Here is a 27,152-nt window from a genome sequence, read left to right as displayed (position 1 = left end):
TTTGGAATTCTTTAAGCAGGATCCAGGGCCAATTTGGGTCACACGGGCCCTACATTGGCCTTGTGTCAATTCATTATCTAGGCTCTTGCTGCCTTCTTTGGAACCAAGCCCCCTGACTTCTAAAATTCTAGAAAATAAGTCCCCCCAAATTTTGCTTTCTTCCATTCATTAAGTCAACAAAATTTATTGGCACCAAGTGTGTGCCCGGAACTCTGCTGAGCCCTAGGATCTTGGCAGTGACCCAGAACAACACTGCGCTTGCTACCTAGCAGTGAACGCAGACTTGGAACAAGGAATTCTGAAATAGTTAGAAGCTGCTTATGAGCACCCCACTATTCCAGCTCTGGTTTCCTTCCCCGTGCCTCCTTAGCTTACTTTCTCTGGAGCCACAAAACTACCTTGCTTCCCCAAAGCCTCTTCCTGACCTCAAGTCTCTGTAACCACGTCCACTCTTCTTCTACCAGACTCCTGCCTGAACAAAGCTCTGTCTATTAGCAGAGACCATGATGTTAACACCTGCTAGAACGTTTCCCTACCTAGACCCATCCTGAAGCTTGGGGCCTCTTTGATGCTGGTGTTTGCCTTTAATCATCTTCTTCCACCCAAACCTGTCCAGTCTCCAATCAGTAACAGCCCTGATTTGGAGAGAGGAAGGGACCAGATAGGAGTCCAGGCATGACATTAACAGAAGCTGAAAAATGTATAGAAAGAAATCCCCCTATGGTGATTTGTCATCTAATGTTCACCTTTCTAAAGAGTGATGACTTGTGTTATCTTTCTTATCTTTACAACTGTATTTGTTATTAAACTCATCTAAATGAATAAATAAGCACATAACTTGGGGAGAGAGTCAGTCTTTAATTAAACAATTTGCTTTTCTCTCCCAGAAGTTATCTCACAGAAAACTGTATTTTGCATTTGTGTGCACTGAGTCAGCTGTCAGTCGGATGTGTGGAGTGAAGTTCTTTGGTAGAAAACAGAGCATAAAATATCTGCATAGAGAAAGACAAATACTCTATGTTATCACTTATATGTGGAATCTAAAGAATAAAACAAACCAATGTATATAACACAACAGAAGCAGACTCACAGATACAGAGAACAAACTAGTGGTTACAGTGGGGAGAAGGAAGTGGGGAGGGGCAGGATAGGGATATGGGATTAAAAGGTACAAACTACTATGTACCAAATAGATAAGCAACACGGAAACATTGTACAGCACAGGGAAATACAGCCATCATTTTGTAATAACTTTAAATGGAATATAATCTATAAAAATATCAAATAACTACGGTGTTCACCTGAAACTAATATAATATTGTAAATCAACTATATTTCAAAAAAATTTTTAAGATACCTGCATAACTCATTTTAACCATTTGTAATTAATGGACCAACTTTACGGGTAGTGTAAGCTTGAGAGGGGTGGAGGGAAATATTTCTAATCTTATATTTTTAACACAGGGCATAATGGTCTGCACCATTAATCAAAAGGAAAGAGACAAATGCCAGCCTCCAAAGTATAGAAATTATTGACTTCCCTGATTTTTAAAATTTTGATCCCTCAGTAAGTACAATAAAGAGAAAATTAAGTTGTGACTGACAGAGCAAAGTAAAACCACAACTGTCTTTGTTGGGGCAATGAGCATTGCAATATAAAATAAGCAGTGGACACAGAGTAGAATTGCAAGTATTTATTTGCTATATCTGCTGATTTTATCCCTTTCTATACATAAGCAGCAGTAGCAGCAAATAATCAAATAAACATGCAGTAAGTCACTGGAAGAATGTCACTGGAATTTTATCTGCTCAAAGCTTCAGGAATATGTCTTTTCCTCGATTTTATCCGTATAGTGTATAATATAGTGCCTTACTCTATGGAGAAACATTGATCAATGTGAGAGGCCCGCGCACCGTAAAAAAAAAACACCCCAAAAAACTCACAAAAAAGGTATGTATCATATCCTAGCAAAGATTTTACTCTTCTCCATTCTGATACTGTTAGTTGCTCCGTCATCAACAGATGGCGTCTGCTTTCCTCTCATGCTTCCCTGAAGGTTCTCCTTTAAGCCACTGGCCAGAAGTTTGGTCTGCAACAAGGAAGAACAGCCTCAGAGCCTCATGAAAAGGGCTCTGCCTGGTTTTTTTTGTTTTTTTTTTTTTGCGGTACGCGGGCCTCTCACTGTTGTGGCCTCTCCTGTTGCGGGGCACAGGCTCCGGATACGCAGGCTCAGCAGCCATGGCTCACGGGCCCAGCCGCTCCGCAGCATTTGGGATCTTCCCGGACCGGGGCACGAACCCGTGTCCCCTGCATTGGCAGGCGGACTCTCAACCACTGTGCCACCAGGGAAGCCCTCTGCCTGGTATTTTTAACAATTGATATTTCAGGGAATAGATTTAGGAGCTGGTATCTCTTAGAAAATTGTCAGGGGGACTCAGGATTTCCAGGATGCTTTTGAATTTGGTACCAGATAATTTCATGCCAAGAATCAATTAAGAACGACTGAATGAACTCAAGGAGAACATCTCATTGTGATTATTTTGGAATAACGTTTGTAGAGTTTTTAATGTTCTGTTTTCTAATGGCTATATGAGAAAGCCCTTTTTCTTTTTTCTGTATTGATTTCTTTTTTCCTTTTTGTTATAATTGTGGTAAAATGTGCATAACACAAAATTTGCCATTTTCACTATTTTTAAGTGTACAATTCAGTGGCATTAATTATGTTCACAATGCTGAGCAAACATCACGGTATCTATTTACAAAATTATTTCATTACCCCAAACAGAAACTCTGTACCAGTTAAGTAAGAACCCTCTATCCCCCCGCTTTGCCCTCAGCCCTTGGTAACCTCTAATCTATCTTCTGTCTCTATGAATTTGTCTACACTAGATATTTCATATAAGTAGAGTCATACAATATTTGATCTTTTATGTCTGGCTTATTTCACTTAGCATAGTGTTTTCAAGGTTCATTCATTTTGTGGCATCTATTAGAACTTCACTTTCTGTGGCTGAATAATATTCCCTTGTATGTATACATAACGTTTTATATATCCAATCTAAGTGTAGTAGACACTTAGACTGTTTCCACCTTTTCACTATTTTGAATAATGCAGCAATGGGCATTTGCACTAAAGTATCTGAGTCTCTGCTTGCAATTCTTTGCGGGTATCGACTTAGGAGAGGAATTGCTGGGTCAATTCTTGACATTTGCCTGACCTCAACTTAATAACTATGTGCTTTCATTATGTTCTCTTTGATCCCTCGAAATTCAGAAACAAATACTTTTATTGTTTCTTTACTTTTAATGGCAATGTAGTTAGTTGCACTTATTTAATAAAACTAATCAGAATGTAACTGCACAAATTGAATGTGTAATAAAGGCTATACATGGAGTGTCATATTTCAGAATAAATCTCATGTAATCAGATATGAAAAGCCCACCATTAAGGATCAAGGGTTATACTTCATGGGTAGAATGAACATGTTCAAAATTCTTCCAGGAAACTGTTCTCATGTCTGTTTTATGTCTTACAGGGTCCCAGGTGTACAAGTAGTAAGACAGGTCACCTCCTGGCAGGCCAAGAATCTTAGGAGATTGGGGGACATTTCAGAGAGAGGAGTTCACACAAATTTGTAGACACTGCAGGCAAAAGCTGATGGCGATGAATTTCCTGAGTTTGGCTTTTAAGCCTCAAAGTAGAAGAACAAATACAAGCAACGTTTTATTTAATCTCTGGAGAATAGAGATTATTGAGAAATCCAATCCTAGATTTCTTACAAAACCTTTGACATTGTTTTTATGGTTTTAATAGTTGCTTAATGCCGTATGACTCCAGATTTGATGATCATACCACAGTTTATATGTGCTAATTAATGCTGAATGCTATACTTATGAGAGCAGTCCAAAACACAATGAGATCACCCTTATTTGAACCAAGACTATTCCCCTGGAGATAGTTTGTGAACACAAAATGGACTATTAAGAAAAATTATCCCAAACTTGGAAATAGATAAAAAGATGGCTCCTATTTCAAAATCATACCTAGAGCATTATCTGACAGGAATGCTCACGGATTATCTCTAGGAGTATTTTAATCATTTACTACTAATTAGGGTATTTTACAAAGCTATAAGGGTAGTCTTCAATCTCCACAAAAATAAAAATTGTTCAAATGATTTTTGTCCTTTGGCAATGTACAGTAAATGAATTTTTTTTCCTGTGGATGAACAAATGGTCTCTGGGAGAGAGGATTTCATCTCAGAGGTGAGAGTTGCATTGCCATCTTCGTGGCATTAATCAGTCTTGTGCGTTAATCAGTTTTGTATGTAGTGGAGCATCTTTCCTTTCAGTGACTATAAATACTTTGCCCCATCTACACTTCTTAGAGCCATTTCACCACCCTCTTGGTTTCCTCATTCATGAGTTAAGTAAATTTTGACATGGTGCTCACTTAAAAAAAGAAAACACTGAGTTTCCCTGGTGGCGCAGTGGTTGAGAGTCCGCCTGCCGATGCAGGGGGCGCGGGTTCGTGCCCCGGTCCGGGAAGATCCCACATGCCACGGATCGGCTGCGGCTGTGAGCCATGGCCGCTGAGCCTGCGCGTCCGGAGCCTGTGCTCTGCAACGGGAGAGGCCACAACACTGAGAGGCCCGCGTACCGCAAAATAAATAAATAAATAAATAAAAAACAAAACACTATAAAAGAATGGCAAGACTGCATCAAAGCTGCAGACTTGCTTGAAAAACAATAAAGTCCAGATTACATTGGAGTAATAGCTTTAAAATGTTCAGAGAAAATAACTGTCAACTTAGAAGTTATACTTGGTTCATATATCACCTGACTGAGGTAAAATAAAGATACTCTTGGACACACAATGATAAAGAGAGAGTTAACCACCTCTTTAAAAGAACTATTAAAGGAGATATTTCAATGAGAAGAAAAGTAAACTAAGTTGGAATGGATGAGGTTCTTTTTTAAAAAGAAATGGTTAGCTAACATTCCAGACAGCAATAATGTGAAAGTTGGGATTTAAAGGCAAGATTAGTGTATCTGAAAACCTTTTCTCCTTTGGAGAACAAAAAAATAATGAACAAGTTTAGATTTGTTTACAAAATTTATAGCTGATTATATATTTTTAAATTTTAAGGTTACCAAAAATATTAGAGATGAAATTTATAACTTCAAAACTAGCATAGGGAAAATAAATATAACCAGCATGAAGGAAACTCTATCAAACCAGAAGAAGAAAGAAAGGATGGTAAACAAGACAGGCTAAATTGGATATTGTAAACAAGTACAACCACATCAGTAATCATTAAAAAACATAAATAAATTAAACTCATCTATTTGAAAAGAGGGGATTGTCAGGTGGTTTTTATTCAGCTATATGGTGTTTTCAAGAGATACTAAAACAAAACCTCACCAAAATATTGAAAATAAAGATACAAAAATATATTTCATACAAATATGAAAAGCAATACAATATAGCAAAGTATTATCTGACAAAATAGAATTTAAGGTGAAATAATAGATATAAAAAGCTACACTATAATAACAAAGGAAAATTTTCTAGCAATAAAGTATGAAAAATCACAAAATTACATGCACTCATGTGAATAGTTTCAAAATATTTAAAGCCAAAAATGACAGGATTACAATGTAAAATTGACACACCTCTATCAAACAGAAAGATCTATTTGGGAAAATAGTATTGAGACTAAATATTTTAATGACAAAATTAATAAGCTTACTCTAATAGCAAACATAAAATATTTGCAAAAAATGTTTTGCCTACTAGATCATGAAGGATATTATGATTCATTTTAAAGAACTGATACTGCTGAGAACACATTCTCTGTTGACAATGCAATTTAACTGGAAGTCAAACAATAAAGAGATGACAAATATAACATATGCCTGATCCAGCTTGGTCTCTTTTCCCCCATATATTATGGAATAATTCATAGGTCAAAGAAAACATCACAATAAAAATAACAACATATTTGGAACAAAACAGCATTAAAACTACTATATACCCAAACTTATGAAACAGAGCCAAATGTGACATAGAGAATGTATGGCCTAAATATATTTTTTAAAGAAATATTGAAAATAAATGAACTAAGTATGCAAACTGAATCCGAGGGAAAAATCAATAAACTCAAAGATTTTTTTAAAAAGGAACTAATAAATATGAGCCAAATTAGTAAGACTGAAGATGTAGAGACCATTTGTAACACAAGATTTTTAAAACTAATTATGTAACGTTAAAAAAAAAGTCTGGCAACACTGATCAAGAAAAAGAAGAGAATACACAAATAACAATTTATGGAAAAAAGAAAGGGAGATAACTCTCAACACACATGAGATTTTTAAAGCCTAACAGAGTATTGTTAACAATTTCATGCCATTACATTTGAAAACTAAGTCAAAACGTACACTTTTCTAGGAAAAAATGCAAATCACTAAAAGTTACTTTATAACCGTGATGTTTTATAAACCATTATATAAATTTACTTTTAATACCTTCCACCAAGAGTAGATATAAAACTCAGATCAGCTAACAAATCTTCAATAAACAAATAATCCTTATATAATATATAAAACAATTTCAAAGAATAGAAAAAAGGGAGAAATCTTCCTAGATATCAAAAGATGACATATACAGTTCAAGAAAGGATAAGTATAGTTAATATCATAAAAGCAGATGCAAAAAAATTCTAACTAAAATATTAGTAAATACAATCCACTAATGTAACATCTTTTAAAAATCAGTAAAATATAACAAAAAACCAAATGACCTAGTGAAGTTTACCTCAGAAATGCAAAGATGATTTGCTGTCAGAAAAAACTTTACACATTAACAGATTAAGGAAGAAAAACTATTTGATAGTCTTAAATAAATGAAAAACAGAATTTAATCAAATCAATAGCTCATTAATAATGAAGTCTCTATATACAAAAATAGAAGGTAGCTTTGTTAAGTCTCAATAAGAATTTCTACCAAAAATCTACAAGATAAGATACTTACAGATAGCCATGACCCTTTAAAAACATTCTCTGCCATCACCATTTTTAGGGCACATGGTTCTAGAAGTCTTAGCAAAACAATAATAAACAAAGAAATACATAAGAACTGGAAAAGAAAAACCAACATTTTATTACAGTACTTATACATAATGCAATTATCATGTACAATTATCATGTAGCAGATAATCCAAGAAAATCCAAGAAAATTTGCAAAAACATCATTAAAACCAAATAAGACAATTCACAGTGATCTCTGAATTTAAGACATCATATAAAATTAGTATTTTTCTCTGCAACAGAATAAAATATTGCCTTAATATAGTAATTTAAAAAAAATCCACTCTGTAGTAACTTGTTCTTTCTGCCTGGAAGCTTACAGGCTTTTATTCTTTATCATCCAGCTTCATGAATTTTGCCAGGACATACTTGGAGGTCTGTCTTTACTCCTCAGTCCTCTTTGGAATTCTGTGAGACTTTTCTATTTCAGGATTAAGTCTCCCTTTACCTCGTGACTAATTTCTGTTAGGGTTTGTTTATTAATTACTAAGTCTCTGGGATCTATCTCTGTCTCTTTCCCTCATGATTTCCACCTCTTCATACATTTGCTCTGTGCTCTGAGATGGTTCTCGTGCTCCATCCTCCTAAGCACTGATTAGGATCTCAACCAACTCTTCATTCATCGTCACCAGAGGACTGGCACCCAGCAGGACATTTTTCAGCAGACATTTAAACAGAGCCCACGGCTTTATCGTCTAACAGCATAAGGTTGTGTACATTCAACTGGCTCAGGAAAGACAAGTAGCTTGGGGTGCAGGGAATATGGGAAATATAATTGGTTGCATATTTCCACTCAGGCACTTGGCCAAAAAATCCCACTCACTTTAGCACCAAAATATAAAATATTACAGATACATTGCAATATATGCAAGAAAAATGTAGAAAATCATTAGGGAGAAAATCCTGAAATATTATAGAAGGACTTAAAAGAAGGTCTAAATAAATGGGAGATATACCATATCCATAGATGGGAACAGTCAGCATAATAAAAATGTGATGTCTCTCCAAATTAGTCTAAAACTCAACACAATTCCAACAAAAATTCCACCAAAACTTTATGGAGGTTGATGAATTTGAATCTAAAATTCATATGGAAGATTATAAATTCAAGAAGTATTAAGATAACTCTCAATACGCCAGGGGGGGCCGGGCTGCCCCTCCCATGGTGCGACCGCTCTTCCACCCCGGCCCGCCTCCAACTGGGTGGGTCAGGGCAGGGTGGACTGTCCCACCTCGAGCAGGTCACACCATCAGGCGGGGGGGGGGGGATTGGTGGGGGTGGGTTCTGCCTTTCCCTCCCTTTTAAAAAAATAACTCTCAGTAAAATAAAAGAGAGATGAAAGTTGCCTTTGATATACCAAGGTTTACTTTAAAATTTGAATAACTAAAGTGTGATAGTAAATGCAATGATAAAATTACACATAATTGTAATAGTAGTGAAGGACAAGTAATAATCTCAAGCTTATTTGGGAGTTCAATAAACTACAATGAGGTCAATCCACCAGTAGATGAGAGCAAACATTCTAAAACTTCTATATAGCTTTTAGCTAAAACTGGAATAAAAATTAATCTTGACCAATATTTAATATGCAGACTGACATTGCATCCTTCTTAGGGGCTTGTGTCAGTAAACAGGGGTCACCTATAGTGGAGTGAGTACCCCGAGAGAAGTGACAGTACCCCAATGCAGAATTCCCCTCAACTACCATCAACAGACCCTTGAAAATGCTCCAGATTAAGTTTACAGAGATAACACCATACTTAAAATACATTCACCATATCGCTTACAGGAAGATCATAGCAACAAAGATGTTGAAGCCAGAAATGCACAAAAGGCTACAGATTGTCATCCATGTGGTTGATTTTGAAAAAGAAGACCTTTAAAATACAGTACAAAATTTACAATATTTCATAAAAAAATAGGCAAGAGAAGATGAAAATCCATTGTTCTACAAAGAGAGTCATGGTTTAGTTTGTGGTAAGTTATGTAAAATAATTGTCGAATTTACATTTGAGCTACACGTTTATTTTCCTTTACAAAGTGACGAGTGTTCCCAGTTTGCCGACCTTCTCTATTATGAAAAACTGCTCTTAAGTAGTTTGCTACTAAGAAAATGTTTTCCCCCAAAATCATGTTTAATCTGCCCCTTCAAAAGTAAGATAACTTTTTTGAATGGTTGAAGAAGAAGCTGCTCTTTAAAACTCAGGCTATGGATTAAACCTTTTGAAAAAGAATATTCAGGAATGTTTCCATGATTATGCAATTTTATTGCAATAACAATACAAATATATCTTCTATAAAACATATCATGTATGCGTATTTAAAACTGGAGAAACATAATTTCCTAACCTGTTTAACAATCATGCAAATGAAACATTTCTGTGGGTTTTGAACTAGGGCCCCTGCCACGTGCAAGGTCTAATGATGAACAAAACCCCCATCATCACATAGTGGGGAAGACAGATGAGTAGCGTGATCGGCCATCACTGCAAAGTGCAGTAGTGCCATGTGAGTAGGGCTCCTAATTCAGTCTTGAGGGGGAAATGAAAGCTTCCTGGAAGAAGTGATATCATAGGTGAAATCTGAAAGATACATACAAAAAGGTATGCTGGAGTAGGAGGGAGTAACAGAAAGTGGGATGCTTCACCCAAATGTACCACAGCAGAGCAGGTCCTCTGGCTTTAGAAGGGATGTTGCTCTTCTTATTCTGACATCACAGAACCTGACCATGAAAGTTTAGGTAGGTTTTTCTTCTACCTAAACTGGAAATTGAGACTGGTAATGTCCACACCGAGGGAGACATGGAGGAGATGGCGGCTGAGAGCAAAACTAGGTCTGGATGCAGGGAAGCTGCCTTCCTTTCCATACCCTTTCCCGTCACCTCACAACACTCTCTTCACCTGTTCATCTCTCCCTGTTCCTTAAAATATTCTACCCATGCATCGGGATCAGTAACCTGACCCAAGACCAGCTGTGTCACTCTTTTTTTTAATCTTTTTCTTACATATGGTTGACAAAAAAGGCATATCTAGATTGATACTTGGATATAGGAAAAAGTGTAATAATTTATGCCTCTCTCCCTGTGCCCCAAGCAAGGTTACCAGGGAGTTCTCTTCATTGAGTCTGTTATCCCAAGTCCAGCTAGCCATCCAATGATAATTTGATTTCCTTTGCCATTGTCCCTTCTGTGTATATCTCCCACAGAAACCTCTTGGGTACAAGAGATATCACCTGTGGAAGAATTACTGGGTTCCTAGCCCAGTAGTGCTCAAACTTTAGTGGGCACACAAATCAACCTGCAGGGGAGGGGGTATCGTTAAATACAGTAGGTCTAGAGTGAGACCTCCACTGTACACTTCTAACAAACTTCTAAGTTCACAAAGTCCTATGCCATCTTATTGCCTTACAAACTCTCCCCAATTTCCCGAAATAAGAAAGTACCTGGTTTCTTTAAATAAAATTATTACTTTAATCCCAGAAGATATACACACACACAGTACATGTTATGGGCTGAATTGTGTCCCCCAAAATTCCTGTTGAAATTCTAACCCCCCATACCTCTGAATGTGACTGTATTTAGAGATACGGTCTTTAAAGAGGTAAGTTAAAATGGGGCCGTTAGGGTGGGGCCCTAATCCAATCTGACTGGTGTCCTTATAGGAAGGGGAGATTTGGATGCACAGAGAGACACCAGGGATGCTCACACACAGAGGAAAGACATATGAGGACACAATGAAAAGGCAGCCATCTGCAAACCATGGAGAGAGGCCTCAGGAAAAACCAAACCTGCCAACACCTTGATCTTGGACTTCCAGCCTCCAGAACCATGGAAAGTAAATTTTTGTTGTTTAAGCCACCCAGTTTGTGGTATGTTGATGTAGCAGCCTTAGGAAACAAATACATTGCTGTATCAAAAGAATTTTAATGTGTGATTCACTGACTGCCTGCAACTTAGGGGAAGTAATGAAAATAGTACAGGTAACTGCGAGATGGAAATAGGCACCTTCAAAGTAGTCCATCTGACTTTCAAAAATGGAAACAGCATGAATTCCAAAAATTGCAGGTGGGTACAGTTGAAATGAATTCCCTTGACAACATTTTGGGCAGGATTGTTAAACAGGTGGCTGGTGAGCTCTTAGAAAATAGAGCCATAAAGGAAAATCTGGGATCACTCAGATTAAGACATGCTGAGCTAACCTCGTTTCCTCTATTGATAGGTTAGTTGAAGGAGCTCATGGGAAGGCTACAATCATAGTGTATCTAATTTCAATATATTTGGTAAAAGGCTGTCATGTAATCCTTCAGAGAAAGATAAGAGAAATGTAGAATGAATGAGATTTGGCATCGGGTGGATTTGTGGCTGATTGAAATCTATGAACCTGGGATGTTAATCAAGGAAGCATTATGTACTTGAAGATTAAGACCCACAGGTATGCTCATAACAATGACTTCCATACAATTGCATACATACAAACACTGAAATTATGTGTGGCGAAGACAGCTCATTGTCTTCCAACAATTATTTTCTCTTTCTTTCAGATGATAGAAATTTTAGCTGAGTAGATGAACAAACAGAAAAAAAAGACTACTTTTCCCAGCCTTGTTGTCAAGTTGGAATAGCCATTTGACTAAGTTCTGTGCAATAGGATGAGAGCAGATATCATGTGCTCTGGAGATCATGTCCTTAAAATGAAGGGGTGCCCCTCTTCACTTTTGCCCTTCGTATTGATTAGAGTATGAACATGTTGGTAAGCCAACTTGGCCCTTAGGGTGGAAGAGAAATAAGACAGAGGTAGAAGGATACAAGGATTTCTGACTCTGTGGAGCCTGCCTACCAGCTCTAGACTTATACCCAGACAGTTCAGAAAGAAATGTCTGTCTTATTTAAGCCACTGTTATGCTGCATCTCTGAGCACCTGAATTTATATCCTAAGTAACTGAGCATGTTTATCTGATTGGCAAGGGACATTAAGCTGGGGAGGATAACCAATACATTCAATATCAACCAGAAAATCTAAATAGGGTAGAGGACCCTAAATTCATGATGCATTTTAATAGTCTTGCATTTATGTTTTTAAATAATCAGTTACATAATAAATGTAGGAAGATCTACCATGTGTTTAAAAAAAAAAGGATTTTTTAATCTGAATTCAAAGCCACACTCTTAGGCTGCAATAAGTAAATGTGATGCCATCATCAATGATATTAAGAGCCTCCCTCAGCCATGCCTTTCTGATCAGATGAAAACAGCCAGAGGGTGACCAGGACACAAAGTGCATGGGCTGATCTCCATGGGTGCACAAACAGAAAATGGGTTTATTTTCTCCCCCTGCACACACACTCTCCCTTCTTCACCACCTGACACCTCACACAAACTTCATAGGTTTAGGGTTACTTTCATTCATAATTACAGTCTCATTATTCAGAACTCATTTTCAGGTACCAAAAGTTTCAGTCTTACTGGAGACATCTCACCACACGCCTCTGGTTTTTGAACCATAAATTCCAGCATAAATCAAAAGTTTAATATCACATCTAATTCAAAGCCTCTCCCCTCCCCCTGTTCATGGGGCTCCTGGCTCAAGGCACCAAGGAAGGGGGTACGATCTGTTTGGTCACTCTCTGTCCTGGCTCTTCTCATCCTCTCTCCCACTCACTCTGCTTCTTCAGGAAGAACAGGTCGGAAAAGGGGTAGAAAGAAACAGAACAAAATAATAACAATAGGATCAAAAGTCCTTTGCTTTAGCTGGAGCTATGGCTGTTCTATCTCTTGTCACAGGCCAGCTGGCTGTCCTGTTCTCCGTCATGGCAGGAGCCAAATGCTGGCCACTCACAGAGCCAAGGGCTCATCAGTGAACCATATAGGAATCTCTAAACTGTACAACTCCCTGACTTGGTCACAGATTCCACCTGAATTTTTGTTAGCCCACCCTGATATCTGGGGAACGTGGACCACAGACTATCATTGTGATCGTAAGCAAGGGCCGCCCTCGTGAGCTAGGGCTGTCAGGAAGGCTTGTCCCAGCTCCCTTCTGTATATTCACGTGGACCATATCCAGGGTGCAGCCTCGATACTTCAGACACTAGGAACACAGGCTGCTGCTCTCACCGCTGCCCCTCTTCCTGCCCTTTCACCACAGGAGATTCCAACAGCCTCGGGCCTTCGTATCCTCTCGGCAGGACGCAGGTACCATTCTCCACGTTCACACATCCTCTCAGACCCCAGGGTATATAAATTAAGCTCCTTCAAGAACATCCTCACTCCTTTCCCCTTACATGTACCAGGGCGGGCCTGAGTTTTCCACCACTTCCTGTGCCAGCCTCCCTCTTGCAGGCCCCCCAACTTCTGGGAGCAATTCTCTGGGAGCCCCTCATAATCTGTTCGTGGGCACCTCTTCATTCCCCATGGAAAAGGAAGGGAAAAGCCAAAAATTTCACTGTAAGTCTATGGAGCCCTATGCTAATCCAATCAGCTGTCTCACTGAACTCTGCTTTCTGTGGATACTGGCTAGATGACCTGCTGCAGATAGGAACTTTCATCTCTTATTAAGTCCTCTACGTCTGGCAGCTCTTCCTTCAAATGCAAGGGGGTTTGGGGCTTGAAAGAGACCACTCATTGTCCCCCAAAATATGTTCTCCTCATAGATCTCGCCATGATTCTAAGACCAGGGCACAAAACAACAACCAAAACCAAAAAACCAAGATGATCCTAGAACATCTTTTAGTGCTTGAAAGTTAAAAAAAAAACATTTTAATGACAGCATGTCCCGAGGACCTAAGAACAAATCTGAAAAGCCTCCCAGTGGCCAACACTAATACGATTTGGGCAACATAATAAAAAACAGTTGTATTGCTTTATAACTCAAAGAATAAAATAAATATCCATGATCCCATGCTTATATATATGAATAATTGGACAAATAAATAAACAAAAGAGAAAGGGCAAATCTTCCTTAAGGAAGAATTCCAATTAATAAATGTAGAACGAATCAGGAAAATAAGAAATCACCATTAGAACACCACAATATTTATTGCTGCAGACAAGATTAATTGACAACTGCTAAAATTAGTGGGTGAAACTTTAAGAAGAAACAGGGTATTTTATCACACTTTCATATCTCCCAAATTTACTAACTACTGTTGTGGTTTGAAAACATGACCACCACTTCTTTTATACCTCTCCCTCCAGGAGGTGGAGTTGAATAGACCTTCCCCTTGAGTGTGGGCTGGACTTAGGGACCTGCTTCTGATGAACAGATTAGACAAAGGGAAAAATATTAATTTTCCAATGGAGAGAGCTAACAGATATCACCTTAACCAGCTGACCAAGGTTCATGGCACCTGTAATTAGCCATGTTGACATAATGTGGCCATTGATATGATATAATGAGAAGGGCATATCACCTCTGTAATATTCTTTCCTGAAATCCATAATCATTTATTTACGAGAAAACATAAGACAAACCCAAATTGAGGGACATTCTGCAAAATACCTGACCGCTACTCTTCAAAGTGTGTAAGGTCATGAAAGACAAAGAAAGATAGAAAAATGGTCCAGGGTGGAGGAAACTAGGGAGACATGATGACTAAATGCAATATGGTACCCCAAATGGGACCCTGGAACAGAAAAATGATCTTAACAGAAACACTTGGTAAATCCAAATAAAGTCAGTAGTTTAGTTAATAATATTGCCCCAATGTTATCTTTCAGTTTTGATAAATGTGCCATGGTTCTGTGAGATGTTAACCTTAGGAAGAGCCGGGTAAAGGATGTGTGGGAACACCGTATTCTTACTTACTCTTTAGTCAATCTAAATGATTTCAAACTAAAAAGTTAAAAAACTAAGTATGTTTGCAAATCATTTGGTGAGAGGTGCAGATGGAGATGTCTCTGATTTGCGAGGTAGGAGGTCAAGTAATTTGCTGAGAAAAGTAAGGGTAGAACAAAGGGACTGCTGAAAGCCCTTATTACCACTTGCCAGAAAGTCTACTTGGTATTTTAACAAATTATCCCCCCAAATCACCATACTGTGTTGTAATTGTGCTATGTCTCCATATATCTGCCACCCCTGTGTTCTCTGGTCATGCTATAGTGATGTAAGAGATTCAAATACACCTTTTCAGCAAAGAAGAAGTTTCCCAGTTGGTGGTCTGAGGCAAAAAGAGGTGACCTTTCTCCTGGGCCAAGCATGAATTCCTACGTCCCTCTGTGTGACACTAATAAACAGCGTCTCTGGCCACTGAAGGCAGGATCTTAATATTTAACAATGTAATGTCTCTGTCAAGTGGGCTGCTAATCATTGATACAGAGCTGAGATTAATAGGAAAAATATACCATTTATCCAAGTTACATTTTCATAATATCCTGTTACATTGGTATAGAGTTCATACTCTCTATATTAGTAGGTATGTCGCTAGCATCTAGCTGAAATGCACAAAAGTAAATAACATTTAGCAGTAGCTTCATGATCTATCTAGAATGATGTCTTTAGTTTTCTTAAACATTTGATATGTTACACCACCCAGATAGAAAATAAAACACAGAGTGTAGGATACACACATACTAACCATAAAAACAACCATATTGTAACACCAAAATATATTTATAAAATTGGTCAAGGAAATTGAATTTAACATATGCTGTTATCATACAAGTATTTATAATGAAATAACACTTTGTATTTATATAGCACTTTTCTTCTAAGGAGCAAAAATATGGCTCAGATATTATTACTCATTCTCACACCATCCTTGACAGGTGGGTAAGTAGCAACATTTATACCAAGTTTTAATCACTAAGAAACCAAGACATGTATAGAGAAAGCAAACAAACCACACACAGTGAGCCAGAAGCTTGGAATTTTCCAGCCCCTAATATCCAATGTATTCTACCTACTCTTTTCTCCAAAATCTTAAAAGCTAGTTTGAATACTAGGGGGAAAAAGAGAGAGAGAGAGAGCGAGAGAGAGAGAGAGAGAGAGAGAGAGAGAGAGAGAGAAACACTGAGGAACAAAACAGGTTTATAGCAGCTACTAGGAAGCTTATGGTAAGACTTAGATTAGAAACTGCTGAAAGTTAAAAACAGTGCCCAAACCTTGATCACCTACTTGGGCAATCTATACTGCTGCACAGGAAAAGTTTGTATGGAAACACAAAAGACCCCGAATGGCCAAAGCAATCTTGAGAAAGAAAAACGGAGCTGGAGGAATCAGGCTCCCGGACTTCAGACTATACTACAAAGCTACAGTAATCAAGACAGTATGGTACTGGCACAAAAACAGAAATATAGATCAACGGAACAGGATAGAAAGCCCAGAGATAAACCCACACACATATGGTCACCTTATACTGGATAAAGGAGGCAAGAATATACAAAGGAGAAAAGACAGCCTCTTCAACAAGTGGTGCAGGGAAAACTGGACAGCTACATGTAAAAGAAAGAAATTAGAACATTCCCTAACACCATACACAAAAATAAAATCAAAATGGACTAAAGACCTAAATGTAAGGCCAGACACTATAAAACTCTTAGAGGAAAACATAGGAAAAACACCCTTTGACATAAATCACAGCAAAATCCTTTTTGACCCACCTCCTAGAGACACGGAAATAAAAACAAAAATAAACAAATGGGACCTAATGAAACTTAAAAGCTTTTGCACAGCAAAGGAAGCCATAAACAAGACAAAAAGACAACCCTCAGAATGGGAAAAAAATATTTGCAAATGAAGCAACTGACAAAGGATTAATCTCCAAAATTTATAAGCAGCTCATGCAGCTCAATATCAAAAAAACAAACAACCCAATCAAAAAATGGACAGAAGACCCAAATAGTCATTTCTCCAAAGAAGACATACAGATGGCCAAGAAGCACATGAAAAGCTGCTCAACATCACTAATTATTAGAGAAATGCAAATCAAAACTACAATGAAGTATCACCTCACACTGGTTAGAATGGGCATCATCAGAAAATTTATAAACAACAAATGCTGGAGAGGTTGTGGAGAAAAGGGAACCCTCTTGCACTGTTGGTAGGAATGTAAATTGATACAGCCACTATGGAGAACAGTATGGAGGTTCCTCAAAAAACTAAAAATAGAACGACCATACGACCCAGCAACCCCACTACTGGGCATATACCCTGAGAAAACCATAATTCAAAAAGAGTCATGTACCACAGTGTTCATTGCAGCTCTATTTACAATAGCCAGGACATGGAAGCAACCTAAGTGTCCATCGACAGATGAATGGATAAAGAAGATGTGGCACATATATACAATGGAATATTACTCAGCCATAAAAAGAAACGAAATTGAGTTATTTGTAGTGAGGTGGATGGACCTAGAGTCTGTCATACAGAGTGAAGTAAGTCAGAAAGAGAAAGACAAATACCATATGCTAACACATATACATGGAATCTAAAAAAAAAAAATGGTTCTGACGAACCTAGGGGCAGGACAGGAATAAAGACACAGATGTAGAGAATGGACTTGAGGACACAGGGAGGGGGAAGGGTTAGCTGGGACGAAGTGAGAAAGTGGCATGGACATATATACACTATCAAATGTAAAATAGATAGCTAGTGGGAAGCAGCCACATAGCACAGGGAGATCAGCTCTGTGCTTTGTGACCACCTAGAGGGGTGGAATAGGGAGGGTGGGAGGGAGACGCAAGAGGGAGGAGATATGGGGATATATGTATAGCTGATTCATTTTGTTATAAAGCAGAAACTAACACACCATTGTAAAGCAACTATACTCCAATAAAGATGTTAAAAATAAAATAAAATAAAATAGAGTCAGTTTGAAACAAAAAAACAAAAAAGATAAATGTAAATTATCAACATAGTTGGAGCCTAACAGTATCCCTTGAAATTAGAAAATTACCAGAGGATAAATTCTTTAAAAGCAAGAATGTCCTTTAAAAGGCTTTAATATATTTAATCTCCAGTTAACTTTAAGGTATCTAAAGAAGTCGTTCCCCCCACGTTTTTTCAGATAAAATGCAGTGTCTGAGAATGAAAATGTTCAGGGGTAAATTTCTGAATCAAAGGGACAAGGAAGGAAAGTCCCATTACATTCCAATAACAAATTTCAATTACGTTATGTAACAAATATGAGTCAATGTTTATTAAGCACTAGGATGGTTACAGCGCCAGGAACATACATGAATTATCTCACTTCATCACCACAAAGCTCCTTTGAGATATTCCCATTTTATATATTTAGGGAGGTTAAGGAAGTTGTCAAAGGTCGGGCAGGTACGAGCTGACGCCAAACCCATTCACTGAAGCCGCCTGGAACTTTCTTTCGCTTCTCAATTTGTGCAGAGACCTGAGTCTTATCTTTTGCTTCTCCCCCTGCACTGAAGAAAAATCTAAAAGCCATCATTTTGTAACACTGAAAACCTGGATTCAAACATCCATTAAAATCTTACTTATAGAAACACTTCCCAAAGCCTGAGAGCAAGCAATTCAGATAAAAGCACATATTTCTACAACTTTGCTGTTCATTGCTCTAAACAACATAATTCCTACTTTGAGCTTCACCCTTCCCTATTTGACTGCTTTTAAACCTATCGTATTGTACCATGAAGCTGCAAATACTGTGAAAGAATAAAAAAAAAAAGTGCAACCAGCTTCAAGATAATTGATAACTCCCCCTTCAACAGACAAATATACATGAAATATAGTGAAGCACAATGATACACTTTAATTAATTAATTTAATTAATTAGTTAATTAATTAATGCCCCCCTGGCATGTAAATTTCATTTTCTTATCCAGAGAACTTCTTGGCCCACGAAGAAGAGAAAAAAGTAATGATCCTTCAGAAGTCTCTGACCTTCACGACAGTTGGAAGCCACCTTCAGGGGAGCATGTCCTCTGTGAGGTCACAAAGAAAATCAGGTCTTCAGGAATGCACCGTGCAATCCACATATTGGCTTAGGAGAGAGAGCCAGTGTTAGAAACAAGCAAATCATACCAGTCATCTTTGGCTTGATTTTTCTTCTTCCATCACTGGATAGATTTACTTTTTTGCGTGTGTGTGTGTGTGTGTGTGTGTGTGTGTTATGCAGGCCTCTCACTGTTGTGGCCTCTCCCGCTACAGAGCACAGGCTCCGGACGCACAGGCTCAGCGGCCATGGCTCACGGGCCCAGCCGCTCGGCGGCATGCGGGATCCTCCCGGACTGGGGCACGAACCCGTGTCCCCTGCATCGGCAGGCGGACTCTCAACCACTGCGCCACCAGGGAAGCCCAGATTTACTATTAATGTGACTAACCACCAAGGTTTAGGACCTCCACCTTCCCAGGAACCAAAGCAAGAAAATGAGGAGAAGAGGCCCATCTCCAAAGACCACATCCTGCATCCCTGGAATAAGGGCCTTTTCTCCTCACCTCCTTGACAACAACAGCTGGGCTGTTTTCATTTACTTCCACACAGGCTCCCCTACTATTGGTTGGTTCACCCCTTTGCATTGCTCAGGCCTCCCTCCTGGCACTCAATCCTGCTGTGTTGGATCCATGATGGAATTTCTCTTCCACGTGAACCACTCTTGGGTGGTCCTCCAGTTCTGTTAATTTTGAAGAATGGAAGACATTTCCGCCCGAGTTAGGTCTTAGGCTTACATTCATTTCAGACCACCAGTAATGCTCTCCTGGACATACGGGAACACCCAAGAAATCCTGATTTCCCCAGAGTCTCTTTCTCCTAGCACAAAGACCAAAGTCCTCTTCTTTTCCCTCCCCTAACCTCCTTTGTAATTCTCAAGTCTTTCATGGCATTTGTTCAGTTGCTTAATCTTCCAGCAAATGTTTATTTAACAACTATCGACTATGGTCCAGACACTTAACTGAATGCCAGGAAACAAAGATGAGTAAGATGTAGTCCTTGCCGTAAATAAGTTCATGTTGCTTTGAGGGAGACCAATGACCCAGGCCATTAGAGAACACAGTGGAAGGGCAGGGACAGAGTTAAGCCCAGGGCATTACAGGGCTCTCAAAAAGAGTCAACCCACCCAGCTGGGGACTCTGTCCCTTTCTCCTCATTCTTCAGGTTGCATGTGCTTCCAGAGCTTGGTTTTATTAAAGTGTTTAAACATTTCCCTTTCTGTCAACCTTCCCTACAGAGACATCAGGTCGACCTCCCTGACTCCCAAACTGAGTCACCATGTTGCTTTTCAGCCAGCAAGTCGTATATACCCAGACTCATCACCTTCTCATTGTAAATACTACCACAACACCAGAATACTTAAAACCCCTGCAGTCAAACCCACCTCAACCCATGTTTGAGTTTTCCTAATCCACATTTGAGGAAGGTGAATTTTTCAGGGCAGTGTGCTTAGAATTGCTTTTCATATCAACAGACATTCACTTTATCCTTGTGTCTCAACTTCTGACCTCATAAAGATGAAAAAAAGAAGAAAAACCTCCATTCATTTGAATTCTTAGTCCCTAATGTTATTCTGCATGCATCTTCAGTGACTGGCTTTTCTCTTAGCTATCTGGTTTTGGATTGCATTGGCCAGCTTCAGAAAAATCATCTTTACTAAACCGGTTCTGAGAGTAACTGAGGCAGAAGGCACATGCAGTCCCTCAGCAATTGTTTTAGCTGTGATGTCAGTTTTGAAATTCACAGCCTAATAAGGGGTCAGATACATGAGTTTTTAAAGCTTATTTACTGGGACTTCCCTGGCCGTCCAGTGGTTGAGACTTCGTCTTCCAGTGCAGGGGGTACAGGTTCGATCCCTGGTGGAGGAGCTAGGATCCCACATGCCTCGTGGCCAAAAAACCAAAACATGAAACAAAAGCAGTATTGTAACAAATTCAATAAAGACTTTAAAGATGGTCCACATAAAAAAAAAAAGTCTTAAAAAAGCCTATTTACTTATCATATATTCAAAACCCTTAATCAGCTTATGAGCCTCACATTCAATGTCAGTTGTCATTCTTTTTTCTCATCACGATTTCTTAACAAACCAAAATACCATTATGTTGTTATCTTTTCTAGAAAAAAAAAAAACTTGAATGTGAAAGATATTAAGCCACAGAGAGACAGGGACAAAAGCATGGGCTCTGGACCTAGAGATCCAGTCTCAAGTCCTGTCCTACCACTTATTCATTGCATGATTTGCCACAAATTATTTAACTTCTTTGAGGCTCAGCTCCCTTAATCTATTAAATGAAAAAGATAATCATTCCTGCCTTACAGCGTGGGTTTTGAGGATCACTGAGAATGAGTGAAAGTCCTCATCTCATGGGCTTAGCAGCAGCATTCCCCTTGCCCGCCCCCAGCCCTTCTTTCTGAAAGTGCCTCATCTGAGCTGCCCACATCATTCAGGTCCTCTCCTTCTGCTATGGACTCTTCTAATCCTCCATTCTGTGGCCTGTATCCACTGAATTTCCTAAGGTTTCCATCCTAGACTCTTCCCTTTTCATTCTACAGCCTCTAAGACATCTCATCCACACTATCGGCTTTAATGTTAGTTGCCTCCAAACTCTAATTTGAATTTCAGACCCTTATGTGCAAGGATTTACAGCTGTTACAATAGCTATTATAGTAGCTCCATTTGGGGATATCTCACACTCAACAGGTCTGAACCAAGTTCAAATTCTCTCCTAAATCCACCAGTCCTCCCTCCGTGTCCCCCATCTCAGCTAATGGCACTGTTCATCCCCCTGTGTAAGCCAGAAACCAAGGAACCATCCTTGACACGTCACTCATCCCCCAAATCCAACCGGCACAAGTCCTGTCCATTCTGCCTCCTAAAGAGCCCATAAATATGCCTTTCGACCTACATCTCATCCTACCACTGGTCCAAGTTGCAATCATCTGTCCCCTAAACCACCCATCCCACTCATTTTTGTGCTACAGCTGGAGTGCCCTTCCCAATGCACAAATGTCATGGTGTCATTCTCCTGCTTATGCCCTTTCATGGCACCCCATGGCTCTTTGGATCAGAAATAATATTTGCAATGAGACCTATACAATCCCACCTGACCTGGCCCTGGCTACCTCACCAGTCTCATCCCCAATTGCTTTTCCTCCCCATATCACATTGCCTCCTTGCCCCCCGACCTTAGTCATCCATCAGACCCCAGTTCAAGTTCACTTCTGCAGAATGGCATTCTAGGAACCCTTGAACTAGTCTACACCTTCTTCTAGACATTCCTATCTCACCACATGATTTTACTGCATGGCATGATCTCAGTTTGCTGTTATCTAACAATGTGTTTCTTTTCATCAATGTCAGTCTCCAGTGCTAGAGTGCGTGATTCAGCAGGATGGAAATCGGTATGTCCCCCTTATCCTTGAGTTCCCAGTGGAAAGTCTCAGTGCAACTTCAATATGTACCCATTGCACTATTCATAGAATTATTTATTAAATTATGAATTACTTATTTAATTAATTAATACTGAGGTGGACCAGCAGAGTGGTTAGTTAAGAGCCCTGCTTCCTCAAGCAAACTGCCAGGATCCATTTCTGGCTCTACCGCTGACTAGTGGTGGGACGTTGGTGAAGCTGGCACTGTCCCCAACGCCCCCTCTCCAAAATTGGGTAGGTCGTATAGGAAACCCAGCAAGATGAAAGTTAGCTTCACAGCAACTAGTTAACAAGACCCAGTCTTTAGCCAAATGCCAAAAATACATTTTGTGGTTTTGAAAAAATATGTCCTTAGTGAACATGAGTTCATTGCAGAGGATATTATCCAAAAAGAAGAAAAAATGGAGTTCCAGCCTGTTGTATTTTGCTACCAAATCACAATCCTGACAATACCTTATCCATTCCCAGTACAGGTGTCTCAGTGAACATCAATTTTGTGCTGAGTCCCTGTCCTGGAGCGCCCAAGCTCTCCTGCCAGTGACACAGCTTCTCCTCCAAGAGAAATCCAGCCAGGAGCCGGCCCATGCCCCGCACGCAGGGAACAAGGCTGAGCTGGGCCCTTCTCCTGCAAGCAATCAGCACAGGCCCTCGAGCATGAGATTTAATTGCTTGTTCATTATTTTAGCTCACAGGGGCTACAAGGAAGCTTGGTGTTTCCAAGCACATCATCCAACAGAACCCTGGGAGCTGTCAGGGCTAAAAAGTAACAAGAGAAATGAGAAAGGAGCCTGTCTTGAGCAGAATGGCTCCAGGTGCCCATGACTCAATGAGAGGGTCCCAATCAAAACGTGTGGCAGATCCACACTGTTCGCTCTGCCCCTTCCAATCTTATTTGTGCAGGGAGGAGAGGGGCACAAAGAGATGAGAATTTGAACTCACAGCCCCCGAGTATACCAATGTCCCTTTTCTGTGGGATTGTATACTTAAAGTGCTTGAAAAGTCAATAACCTCCCATGGTGTCACAGCAAAGCCAAAAGATTAAAAAAGAGACATTGTCCTTTTGATGTGGAAAGTAATAAGTGAGCAGGCTGAATCCTCTTTGGGGTTAAAAGCCTGTGCAGTGCTAGCAGTTCTGCTTTAAGGTGTCAAAATTGCCTTAAATCTTTGGCTTTGTTATACCCTACTGCTACACAGATATAATAGAGCCACGCTGACTGTCTCAAACAATTTGGAGATCATTTTTCTCTCTAAAAACTCTGTTGAAATATATATATTAGCACAGACCTTTTCCTTAACATTTTCTGTTTTAAAAAACACTATGTTTTCAGATGCTTCTTAAGACAGCAGGGTAGCCAAGCAGTAGCTTGTTTAAAAAAAAAAAAAAAAAATCATACACCAGTTCTCAGGATTTGAGCACAAAAGTTACAGCTAGTTTTCCTCGCCCATTTTATTTCCTCCATTGGAGCGCATTTGACCTCATCTGTCTTAAGGCAGAAAACTTCAGCAAAGGCAGGAGGACTATTTAAAGTGATGAAAAAGATGCTGAATGAAGGATTATGCCTTTGATGAAGGCTGAAAGAAATGCAGTGCTTAGGAAGTGGATAAAATAGCAACCAGTCTTTGCTTTGGATGAAACCTTGAAGGTGCACTTTCCCGCCAGTGATCTTAAAAAAAAAAAATAAAAACAAACAGAGACTGGCAAGTCTTCTAGTTGCCTGATATCTGTACATCCACATGATGAACACTTACTGAATTCCAGATGGTCCCTGCCCAGTTCCAGGCTCTGTGATGGATTGGGCATCCTGTAACTGCACCAGGAGGAAACATGAGGATGCAGGTGCTGGATGGGGAAAGAGAAGCCTCCTCCTATTCACCCACCCCAACAGAGAAGGAAGACCCTGGTCACACAGACCCAAGTGGCCATGAACTTGTTCTTCAGGAGAAAAGATGGGGAGAATGTCCTGGAGAAAGAAGACCTTGAAAGGATGCTGCAAAGATGCCCTTTCTCCCTCCTCTCTTTCCCTCTTTCCCCCAAGACCATTCCCTCCGAAGTACCCCACCCATCCAACTCCAGATTCTACTCTCTAGCTGGAGCCCGACAGACACATTTCCCAAAAGCAAGTTAAAGAACAAAGCAAGGACCCCTTCCAACTCATCCGTCTGTGCCAGAGAGACACAGAATGTCATTTCTATAGCTGCCTGTCCTGTATCCGTTGGATTGTGAACTACTTAATCATAAAGGCTAAATGTTCTCAACAGTGAGATTCCCCTCATGCTTCAGTTAGGTGGTTACAGGGCAATATTTACTAAAAAAAAAAAAATCATTATATAGCAAATCTGGTTTCTGAACCTTGAATGGGAGGAACTGGGCTGTGCACAGGAAACGTCTAACTATCCTCATCTCCAGCTTCTGAGGCTGCAGGTCTTAGCTGTATTCTGCTGTTATCTTTGGGGTGTTCTGTGCTTTTGCTCAGAGGGCCCACCCTGGCGGCAATCATTTTATGAGCAGACCCAGTCACCCTGCCGGTGTCTGCACTGCCTGCATTGCTTCAAAAGTCAGGCTCACCAGAAAGAGCAATTTCTTAATGGAAAGAATTTGTTATCAGTTTAAGCCACAAGCCTGAATCTTTGAAACAGCATGACTCAGATAGTTCAGCACTCAGAGAATTAAGGTTTCACGTCCCTTGGTTTTATGTGAGGTTTCTTGCTCTCCTGAGGCTGAGAGAATTAAATTACTGGCGCCGACTCGTTGTTCACTCATACAGTATTTACCAGCACCTACTATGTGCAAGAGGTAGTGGGAAGCAGAAAAGATTAAATTTTCGAAAGCAACTATCTCCAAGGAGGTTGGTTAAATGATAGATCTTAGAATTACAAGAGAAAAATTTGTGAGGGTTTTATGTAACCCAAGCATGTTATTTTACAGATGAGGAAATAAGGCCCTGAGCTATTCCCTATTTCCTCTAATAAATGGCAGAGGGAATTCTCAGACCCAGATCTACTGGGCAGAATAAGGCTGGTCTCTTTCCACTTGGTTTTCTAACAGTCAAGGAGGCTCCAGCGTCACCAGGTCACAGAGGCAGGTCCGCGTGGTTTGCAGGGCTGGTGCCACAGTTGCGTTGTAATCAGAAGCACACACCGCTCCTTGGGTGCCTCTCCCGCAGCCAGCCCCCAGAGGGAGGCTGTATACACACGCTCACGCACACGGAAGACCCACTGCATGCCTTTGTGGCCGGGATTGGTAGCCTGGATCTGAGCTCGGGAAATCTGGCTGCAGACTGGTTAAGTAACCTGTTCAGGGTGAGAAGGCATGAGAGGACTCACACCCAGGATGCCTGACTCCTCCATCCATTCTCAGCCCGCCACTCTTCAGCAGCCTGGCCTTCCACCTCCTTCTGGTGTTCTTGGTCTCATCTCCACAGGTTTCTGGCACCTTAGTTTGTACTAAATAATGAAGTCAGAGAATTTGAGAGATGAAATGACCTTCGAGGCCATCTAGCCCAGACCTCTCATTTTACAGGTGAGGGGACTGGTCCAGCAGCTTACCTGTGGCCATGTCGCTAGAGTTGTGCAAGGTGTGGGGAGCTCACATTGAAGGAGAGAGAAAGACCATGAACTCTTTCCCTCCTGCATACATGGCCCATCCATGGTTTGCTACAACATGGATGTGGTCCAGGTCTCCCCAGGCCTCGGCAGCCAGTGGGTGTTAATAAAGGTCACATTATCAATAAGGATAAATAAGTATCATTAAATAAATACATGAGTAAGATGTCCGTATGTATTCATCTGGCTGTGGGCCGCACCTCTCACCTTACTCAAATCTTCACCTAGTTACCCCGGGGTCTTACTGGCCATCTCATCAACCCCGTGTTGGTGCTTCCTACCCGACCTGTTACTTGAGGGTGGCCCTCAAGTGTGACCACAGTCGCTCAGACCCTCCCTAACAGCCTTGCTGCCCATGGGGAGAGCTCTCCCTCTGGACTCTGCCAGTGTCTCTGTTGTCTGAATTGGAGGTCCCTGTCTCCAAGGAACCAAGATTCTACTGTGATCCATGCTTGGAAAGACCTCTCCTTCTACCTCCAAACACCATTTGTCTATCTGGCACTAAGACAGTTCGCATGCTTGGGGTCGCTGTGAGAGCCAACTGAGACAATGAGTGTGAAGACCATAGCAGAGGCTGCTCCGTAAGTCAGCCCGTGGCAAATTTTAGTGTTATCGTTATGGTTTTGATGCCATCATCACTATTACTTAAGTGTTAGAAAACTTCAGAGAATGAGATCATTGGATGCTAGAAATAGGGAAAACGTTACAATTTCATATGGGTTCTAGAGTCAGAGAGGCCTGTATTTGAATCTCTATTTGATTATCTAAACAAATTTACACAGGAAACCCAATCCTTCTGAATCTCAGTTTCTTCACCTATAAAGTGGGAACAGTAACACCTACTGTGCATATTCAGTATGTTTTTCTCTAAGGAAAGAAAAGTTATTTAGTTACCCAGTAAGAAGTATACTTCACCTGAGAACAGAAAACAACTCCCTGTTTACTGCATGCATTGACTTCTTCATGCACATAGGAGAGAAAGATAGATGTACCAAAACTGTAGATACAACATATTATCCTTATTACATTCCTTGGCCTTAGTAGACCCTTAGTAAACAGAAGCTAGTCTTAAGACTGCAAGATGACTAGATTCAAGTACAGTCTCAAAGAATGCGCAAAACAGGTTGGTAAATT

Source organism: Phocoena sinus, chromosome 12, assembly GCF_008692025.1.
Source record: "Phocoena sinus isolate mPhoSin1 chromosome 12, mPhoSin1.pri, whole genome shotgun sequence".
In the NCBI taxonomy this organism is placed as follows: Eukaryota; Metazoa; Chordata; class Mammalia; order Artiodactyla; family Phocoenidae; genus Phocoena; species Phocoena sinus.
Note: the sequence above shows the minus strand (reverse complement) of the source record.